The sequence below is a fragment of the Ictidomys tridecemlineatus genome, chromosome 10 (assembly GCF_052094955.1).
Source record: "Ictidomys tridecemlineatus isolate mIctTri1 chromosome 10, mIctTri1.hap1, whole genome shotgun sequence".
Lineage (NCBI taxonomy): Eukaryota > Metazoa > Chordata > Mammalia > Rodentia > Sciuridae > Ictidomys > Ictidomys tridecemlineatus.
In genome coordinates, this window is record NC_135486.1 from 307,692 (window position 1) to 316,409 (window position 8,718).

Genomic DNA, 8,718 nt, shown 5'->3' on the forward strand with positions numbered 1-8,718 from the left:
AGGTTCAAGGCAGGGCTGAGGGAACTGGAAGGAGAACGGGCTTCTTTCTCGCCCTTCTGTTTTAGAACCCTTGGATCAGCACCCACGTTTCCCATCCAGAGTCCTGAGAGATCCTCTATTAGATGGCTTTCATGCCTAGCCAGCAAGGGGAGAAGACACACTCTGGTAATGCCACAGGTAGGGACAGGGGACGGAGGGTCCTCAGATCATCCCTAGGCCACCTGAACAACAGGATTGAAGATGGAATGGCCAACACCTGAGGCTCTACGCAGGAGCACCAGGCTGTAGGCTAGCCTCTGTTTCCAAGGACAGCTGGAGGCCCAGGGTGTCTCCAGGACTGCTCCACAATCAGATGGTCTTGGTGGCAGCAGCTCCGCCCCAGATCTGCAGGTGGAAGGCATCTGAACCTGGAGCAGGCCTGCAGAGTGGGCTGTGCAGGGGTTCTCCTGATGCCCAGGGCCAGCCCTGAGGGAGATTCATCTATTTTCAGGACCTTGGCTTAATTGCTCAGGTAGTGTGGTGAGGGGCGGAGACTGACGTTTTAGAGCTCACAGATGATTCTGACCTGTAGCTGGGCTTGCATGTAAATCACGCCAGAGTCCACAGGATTAGGGAATGCTAGAAATCCCCACAGTTCTGAAGTTGGCCCATAGGAATCCAGATTAGGCCAAGGATCACCATTTTTGATAAAAAGGATAGAAAGTTCACAATTTCATGTGGTTCAAACCAATAGATTAAGCTTGTGAGGTCCTCTGCTGTCCACTGCTCTTCTCTATCTAGCATCTGACTTATAACTGGCCCGTATCTTGCATGGATCCGAGATAGCTAACCATAGTAAAAATCATACACAGAGACAAAACAATTGTAAAATGTAGAAAAAAGAAAAATTTATTAAAATTAGCAATCAGGGTGCTAATTAATATAACTGACTACTCAGAATGCATTTTTTAGGTTTGAAGACTCTAAGGCAAAAGTTACACTTATCTTAGTGACTCTAGAGATGATGCCTGTTGGCTTTTAGGGACAGCACTACTTGTGGGCGGTGCTTGCACTGTGCAGATACTGATGAAGAGAGTCTGCCTCTGCTGAAGAGCAGTGACGGCCCCCCGCCCTCTCAGGCAGCCATGGTGCCGTGGGGACATCTTCAGGCCCACAGCCTCCCAGGTTCAGTGGGGCTGGGCAGTGGAGGCGGGTGGGGCGTACTGTCCAGGAAGCAGCGCACCTGCCCTCCCTGCTGCTCAGGCTCCCCGTGGGTACTGCCTGTGCCTCTGTTTTCTGGTGGCGTGAGCTTGGCTTGTGATCACTGTCTGCGCACTGCCTTTCCTGGCCCCCTGTGCGTGATAAGTGTGTGCATGCTCAGCCCGATAGGTGGCCTGCACTTCAGTTCCTGCCGAGCCTGCCCTGTGCCCCAGTGGATTTGAATCAGTTGAAGACAGTTGATTCATTCATCACACTGTTGCCAAGAGCAGATTATGTGCCTGTCACTGTGCTAATCACAGAAATCACCATCCTTGCTGGCATGGAATTCAGCATCACTCGAAGAGACAGTGGGAATGTCAGCAGACACTTGTCAGTACCTGGTATGAAGTGTAGCAGAAGCACAGAGAAGACAGACTAGGCCTGAGCAGGAGGCATCAGTGTGCCACTAGGAAGGGCCAGTGACTTTTCTTAGATGGATGGTACCAGGGCTCAGTTTGCAAAGATGAGTGAAGACACGGACAAGACAGGGTGGGCGGAGGCGCTGCCTGGGCAGCTGCGTGGTGGCCATGAGGAGCCAGTGGGCAGCACACTAACAGGAGTTTCAGGGGCAGGGCTGGAGGTGCTGTGGACAGACGGTGTGTGGACGGGGATGTGGCCAGGAGGGGCACAAAGCACTGTGTTCTGATACAGTTCTGCATATTCTTTGTTTTTTCTGTCAGGGTGTGAGTGCCAAGTCTATGCCGAGCCTGGGATGGGGACTGCCTGCAGCTCCACAGCTATTTTTATCAGCCTTAAACATTTGCCAGGCTGTTGTCATTTCCTTCCACTCCCAGCTAAGTTTAGCTCAGCTCCATCCTCCAGGATGCTTCAGGCAGGATCCCCGTGGGCAGGGGCAGCCCTCTGCCACCAGAGGCCTCCGCCCTGCCCGGTTCCTGTGAACCCCTACAAGCTGAAGAAAGGAAAGGTAGCACCAAGCCCTTTTCCTTCCAGGCTCCAGTCTGCCTCTTCCTGAGGCCCCAGGGCTGTGCTAACTGTGTGGAGATGGGGCAGTTCAATCCGTGCAGGGCTGTGTGCTGTGGAAGGCACGGAAGACCACTGTCTGTCACTCAAACTCGCAGGGTGAGCAGAGCAGGTGCAGAGGGAAGGAGATGGACGGCCCCGTGTTGCATGCACTCCGGTGGGAGCTGAACACAGTCGTGGAGCCGTGGAGAGGCTGCCGATGGCACAGGCTGTGCGGGCACCTCACTGTGCTCTGCCTGGGCTGGGGAGGCCAGCATGGCAGGAGCCTCCCCTGCACCGGGGACCTGGCCCTGTTGTCTGCTGCCTGCACGTCTCTCTTGGCAGCACTGAGGAGATGGCCTTGTAATCACTGCTGTAAGTGTTATTAATGACAGCAGCTGTGACAATGAGCCGAGCCCAGTGCTCTGGCTTTGATGTCAACAGGGAAGAGAGGTTTTCATTTGCTTCAAATGGAAACAGATGCATGGAGGCAGAGCCAGCATGAGGCAGAAAGTGGAGATGGGTTTCAGGGGCTTCGGCGGCCCCCTCCCCACGAGCCTCCGTCAGACAGACTTTCCCTCACTGATGAGCAGGCAGCCTGGTCTCCATGGGCATCCCTCTTTCCCCCAAACCTACACTCCTGCTTCCACAGAGCCTGGTGTCCTTTCAGAGAAGGGACAGGAAGGTGTCAAATGTCCCAGGCTTCAAAGCTCTGCCTTCCAGGCACTGCCACAAATCAAACAGGGCGATTTCAAAGGCAGAGGGAGCGCTTACTTGCCTCCGCCTCATGCTGAGGCTCCCAGCAGGGGGCCCAGTGCAGGTCCATCCATAGCCAGGAGCCTCTGTCCCTGCACGCACACAACTCTGTGCTTGACAGACAGCTCCACTGCAGCAGGACCACATCTGTCTGGCCACTATAAATCTCCGTGGCACTTGCGCCCTGCCCTGAGTGGATCTTGAAAATGCCGTCTACAAGCACTTCTGAAGGTCGCCAGCCAGGTGGCAGGTCCTTGAGGCCCAGGGCCCAGGGGAGCTGTGCTGGGTGCTCTGGGAAGGTAAAGATGTGCAGGGGCCTCTGGCTCTGCCTCCTCATGGCCCAGGCGCTCACCTGGCCGCTCTCAGTTGTGCTGGCCTGAGGCTCTCTGCCTCCCTGCCCTCCAGGGCCCAGCGAGCTCCCCATTGATCTAAATGATTCCTTCCTCACTGCCCTTGACTCCCCTGCTCCCGAGAGCCCCTGCTCCGTTCTCAGCCTCTGGCACGGGGACCTACTCCCTCCCGCCCTCTGCCCACCTTTCTCCCCCTGGCTCTTTTTGTAGGAGGAGGTTCCGGTTGTCCTTGTTTCCAGTGCTGCTGCCCTTTCCTTAGGCCTGACTTCCGCTCTGCTCCTCCCAGCCAGACTGGCTGCCTCTCGAGGGCACCCAGACTCCAGACTCTGGATCCAGGCTGCATGGTTTGAATAGGGCACAGATTCAGGCGAATCAATCTTGTCCCCTCATTTCCTCTTTGAAATAGAATCACAGTTTCTACCCAGCATCCTGTCCTTGAGGGGATTCAGATCAGTAAGTGCAAGGGGCTTTAACGCCAGGGGGCATGAGAGCACAGAGCTCATGGCCCTTGTCCTGGTGGGGGAGACGTCAGAGGCGAGCAGAGGACCCTCCTGGGGCTCTAGGTGGTCCTGAGTCCCAGGCTGTGGTGGAAGCCAGAGGTGGTGTCTGAGCAGGTGGAGGGTCACCACTGTGGGAGCCGCTGCTGGTGGCTCCAGGTGTGCTCTAGCATGGCCGCGGGCACTGCAATTCCACTGGCCAGTGTGAGGCGGCGACTCCCCTGAATCTCCACCTCGAAGAAGAGGCTACGGGGCATTTTTCCTCAGAGATGGAGGGAGCTGCTCTGCGAGCAGTCAGGTTAAAGCACTGAAGTCCCTGCAGGCAGAAAGGCAGAGGGTCCAAACACTGTTTGAACTATTGATCAAACTCAGTGCTGTATCTATGCCTGTCATCCATTTTTATTAGCTACCAAGACATTTGACATAAAATACTTAGTCTCAAGATCAAAACCAAAATGGTCACAATTTTAATCAGACCATCTCACAGGGAATTAGGCTGTGCAAACAGAGGCAGTCTGGGTGGGGGCAAGGATCCTGGAGTCAGAATTTGGCCTCACCACACTAAGCACAGTCCTTGGGGATCTCCTGGCTGGAGGAGGTCTTGGGCTCAGCTGGGGCAGGAGGGAGCTGTGCCTCTTTTTTTTAGCACTGGGGGATCCCTGAGCTTTTTCTCTAAGGAAATCTTACAAAACCTCACATGCAGAAACAGCATGGGCGCAGCCTCTGCCTGCTCCCTCCTCCCTCTGCAGCCTCCCGGTCCTCCCTGCCCTGCTGGCTGTGCAGGGCCCCAGACGCCAGCTCCCCGCAGGCACGTGCTGGCCCAGAGGTCTGAAGTCTCCCGCGAGGCTCACGCAGGCCTGGTTCTAGTGCGTCCCTATCCTGCATTTCAAAGCCGAGCACCCCTTCCGAGTTTCATTCAAGCACATTTCAGGGCCCCTGTGGTAGATGGAGGCAGGGCCTCATTCCTCTCTTTGTGCCCAAAGCTCCAGTGGGGACATGAGGCTGGAGCCGTGGCTGGAGCCACTCTTCCTCATGGTGGTCTTGACGCTCATGGGACAGGACCTCCTTCTTCCACTCTCCCAGTCAGCCTCTGCTTCAACTCCAGCCCGTCCTGGGGGCCGCTGGGTGACTCCCGAGTGACGCACATCCTGGTTCCCACGGCTGCTGGCCAAGGCCACAGGGCCAGAGGACCACAACTTCTTCCCCAAGTCCCTGAGGGCTGGGCCTGGCTGAAACGGGATGTCTGCGCGGCAGGTCCAGAGCCACCGTTGTCAGCCATGCTGACTGAACCCATGAGGTCTGTGGGGAGAACTGGTCGGCGCTCCTGTGGACAGGGGGCAGTGACCATGTGCTCCCTTGTCCTCCATCTCCACTCTCCTCTTCTCCTCGGGCCTATCTGGGGGAGCTGTGCCACAGCGGGGGCCTGTCGTCAAGGCACCGGTGGCCTGAGTCCCTTCACGACCAGCCCATCACCAGCAACCTGGCGGGCAGCCGACACTTCTGAAATGAGAGGCACAGGCGTGGTGCCTACCGATCTGCCCAGGGTGAGTACACTGGCTTAGCTCCTAGTCACTGGCAGACCAGCTCTTCCTCCAAAACCACCTTTTAAGGTGATGATTTCTTCTTTACTTCAGATACAAGAGAACATTCTACGTATCAAGTAACAGAATTACTGTTCCACAATTGTGTCCCATTATGAGCTCTTATTTCAATTGCTTTTAACAGGCTGCACGTCTGCCCCTGGGGACTACTTGCCGGCTGTGTTCATTGCCCAAACGCGGGTTTGGAGGAGGAAGTGGGGCACCATGACGCGGCCCGAACTGTTCTCACAGGTACGTTCAGGGCTGAATGCTGTGAGTGCTGGGCTTTGAAACACCTCATCTTAAATAGATTCAGGTCACAGGTCCTGCCCACAGGATGCTACTGCGCGACCAGAGGCCCCTGTTCCTCTGTGGGGTTCTGCCCGGGCTGGGCTGGATCTTGGCCCCACGTCTCAGGTGCCGAGCCCCCGGGGCTGGAAAGCCGGGTTCAGTCAACAGTCTGCCACCGTCCCACAGGGGAAACAGTGAGAGCCTCCCTCGGCTTCATCTGTCCCCAGAGCCCAAAGCCACGGCCCCTTCCCGCCCCTGGACCTCCCTGGCATCCCAGCGTCCAGCAGCCTCACAGTGGCCGTCCCTCCCGCTGCACTGCAAGGGTTTTCAGTAGGCCCCACGGGCTCTCACCTGGGCCGTCTCAGCTGTCCTGTCATTCACGGTTACTCAGATGTCCCTGGAGAGCTGCAGTTCGTGCTGTTTGGTAAGTGGCATGCAGGCAAACAGCAAAACCAGGAACAGTTTCCCTCAGACTCTGAGACCATGTCCCCTGCTCGCTCGGGGAGCGTTTGGGCAAGTGCCTCACCGCCCCTCGTGCCTGCACCTCCCCGCCCCTCGCGCCTGCACCTCCCCTGCGCACCAGTCACTGTGTCCGTGGGTTTGCAGCAGAAACGTTCCTCGTGGACATTCTTCTTAAAATCCAACTTGTCTCAGAAAGCTTTCTTTCAGATAAAACACAAATCCAGGTTACTTTTCAATCTAGGACAATCTAGAAGAACAAAGTATTTTTCCCACAAACGGTTTCACCGAATTTTGCCATTGTCAACACTGTGATGTCTGAATCTGGGTTGGGCACGACGGCTCCAACTGCCCCCAGGGGGTGCACTGGATCACGGCTGGGGTGCAGGTGCACTCGAGTTAAGTCTGACACAGAAGAAAGGTGGGCAGCACGTTCCTGAGCTGTTTCCAGCAGTTTGTCCCTGTGACTGTGCCCACCTGCTGTGGTCACCTGCAGCTTGTGGAAGTGCCCAAAGGGCAGCCTGTTGGTCACCCAGTGCATCTGCTGAGCCCAGGGGGGCTCGGGGGCTTCATCTTCACAGTGCCCTGTGGCTTTCTTGTGGAAACCTTGGATTAAATAAATAAAATGCACAGAAAACAAAAATCTAAACATGCCTATTAATTCAGAGAACATGCATTTTTACTGTGCTCTAATAATTTTTGGAAAACCCAAGTTGGGTAAACTCTGCACAATACAGAGGCACACACATGGGCACACCCACCTGAGGAATTGAAGACAGAAGAGGACAGGGAACACAGGGATTACAGAAGATGCCCCGTGGTGACTTATGGATTCAACACCAAACCACATTAGAGACATGTTTGCCCATGGTCTCCACGGGTCCCAGGAAGAAGGAATGTGGGCACGTGTGGGGGGTGGGGGAGCGGTCTTCTGAACCCAGCTGAAGCTGTGCCCTGGCCTCCTTTCAGCCCACACCCTCACTTTGGGGAGGGAGTGAGGAAACAGGCACAGTGCTCTCCCTCCCACCGGCACTCCCAGGCTCTGGCGGCCACAGGAGGTCGCGGGAGGATCTCTTGGAAACTCCACACCAGCATGCCTGCATTTGTTCTGGACACTGGCAGAGAGGTCTGCTTGGCAGAGGCCCCTTGGTGCTTCTTGGATGGCCTCTACGACCTGATTTAAGCAGGCACGATCGGAAGGCCTGAACACGCCGCACACCCAGCCTGGGACCCGGGCTTGGCTGCTGTCACCAGGGTGTGCCTGTTAGGACTTCGAGGGCAGGCGGTGGCCGCTAACTGCCTCACCAGATTGATTCTGACTCACTCACTTCAAAATGAAAATTGAAATGCTTTTGCCTTTTTTGTGTGGGGAATTCGCTTTACTTAGCACTAAGTGGTATCATTTCTTGTGATTACAGAAAAATGCATCATAACTTTTGATTATGCCGCTATTAGGGATGCACGGTAGCGATGGCTGGCGCTGCTGGTGACCAGGGCCCAGCGGAGCTGAGTGAGTGGGGAGGCCAAGTCGCTCAGACCTGGGCCCACGCGCAGCTCGATGCAGGGAGGGGGGGCAGGAAGAAAGAGCTGCCGCCTCGCCCGCCCTTCTGCTTCAACGGGGGCCAGCTGCTCCTCCTCTCAGGAAGAATCAGGCCATTTTGCCTGCCGCCATCTTTAACAAAAGGCACGCTCTGGCCCGCAGGTGGGGCCAAGGTGAGGAAGCGCCCCGCTCTGGAGGGGTTGGCAGTGCAGGCTGCAGACACGTCACGTGTACACACGGCACGCCCACGCTGACAGGGTTGGGTGCAGCTTGGCGACAGAGGCCTGTCTAGTGTGTGTGAGGCCTGGGTCCAATCTCCAGCACTGAAAAAAAGTAACCTGGGTTAAAAGTAGAAAGATGACCGGAATCTGGGCTCCCAGGAATCAGCCTGGGTCCTCCTTCAGGTGACACTCATGTGGACAGGGACCTGCCTGAAAAGTGTCCCCATATCTTGATCACCCACCACAGAGCACAGGGTGCTCAGTAAGTAGAAGGTGACCACACAGAGGCACGCTGCTCTGCCTGCACCTTCCTGCAGAGCCAACCACTCCAGTGGCACCAAGTGGGCAGCTTGGGCTTGCTCATGGCCAAGAGTTTACACCATAGACATAAACTGGCTTCTCATGACGGTGGTTTGTTGCTAAGCACCGAGGGACACCTCTGCTACTTCATGAACTTGGTAGGAAGGTGCGTGAGCAGCAGGGGGGAGCAGGAAGAGGAGGGGAGGAGGGTGATGGTGTGAGCATGCCTTCAGGTCCAGGCAGGCACCTCCACCTGGGCTCAGGGCCAGCCCCAGGTGCCCTTCCCCCCCCTTCCATCTCTTCAATGGGAAGAAAAGTCCATCCAATTGTTGGCTGGTGCCTGAGCTGGAGGACACGTCTGTAGTCTGTCCGTACCCAGTCTGTGTGCCAGCATCCCTCCAGAGGGCAGGCTAGACTCTCAGGAGTGTGGGAGAGCAGAGCCCAGCAGACCTGGCCATCTGCAGTCGCCCTGTGTGTCCTTCAGCTGCAGCCGTGTGGCCTGACCCAGTTCCTGCCCTCGTCCTG

At 56.3% G+C, this 8,718-nt stretch overlaps 1 long non-coding RNA gene across 2 annotated transcripts in view; it reads left to right on the plus strand.

The window, feature by feature from the left end:
• Window positions 1–7,603, plus strand: part of LOC120887426 (uncharacterized) — an 8,216-nt gene extending 613 nt beyond the window's left edge. Inside the window, exons 1-4 of one of the 2 annotated variants that reach the window (XR_005730667.2) lie at window positions 1–5,346; window positions 5,528–5,634; window positions 5,901–6,097; window positions 6,377–7,603. The exon at window positions 1–5,346 is cut by the window's left edge and continues 613 nt beyond it. This is a non-coding gene — a long non-coding RNA (uncharacterized LOC120887426). Of the gene's footprint in view, window positions 5,347–5,527; window positions 5,635–5,900 lie in introns of both variants that reach the window. The other variant, XR_013426290.1, reaches the window with a different exon arrangement.
• The last annotated feature ends 1,115 nt before the right edge of the window (window positions 7,604–8,718 follow it).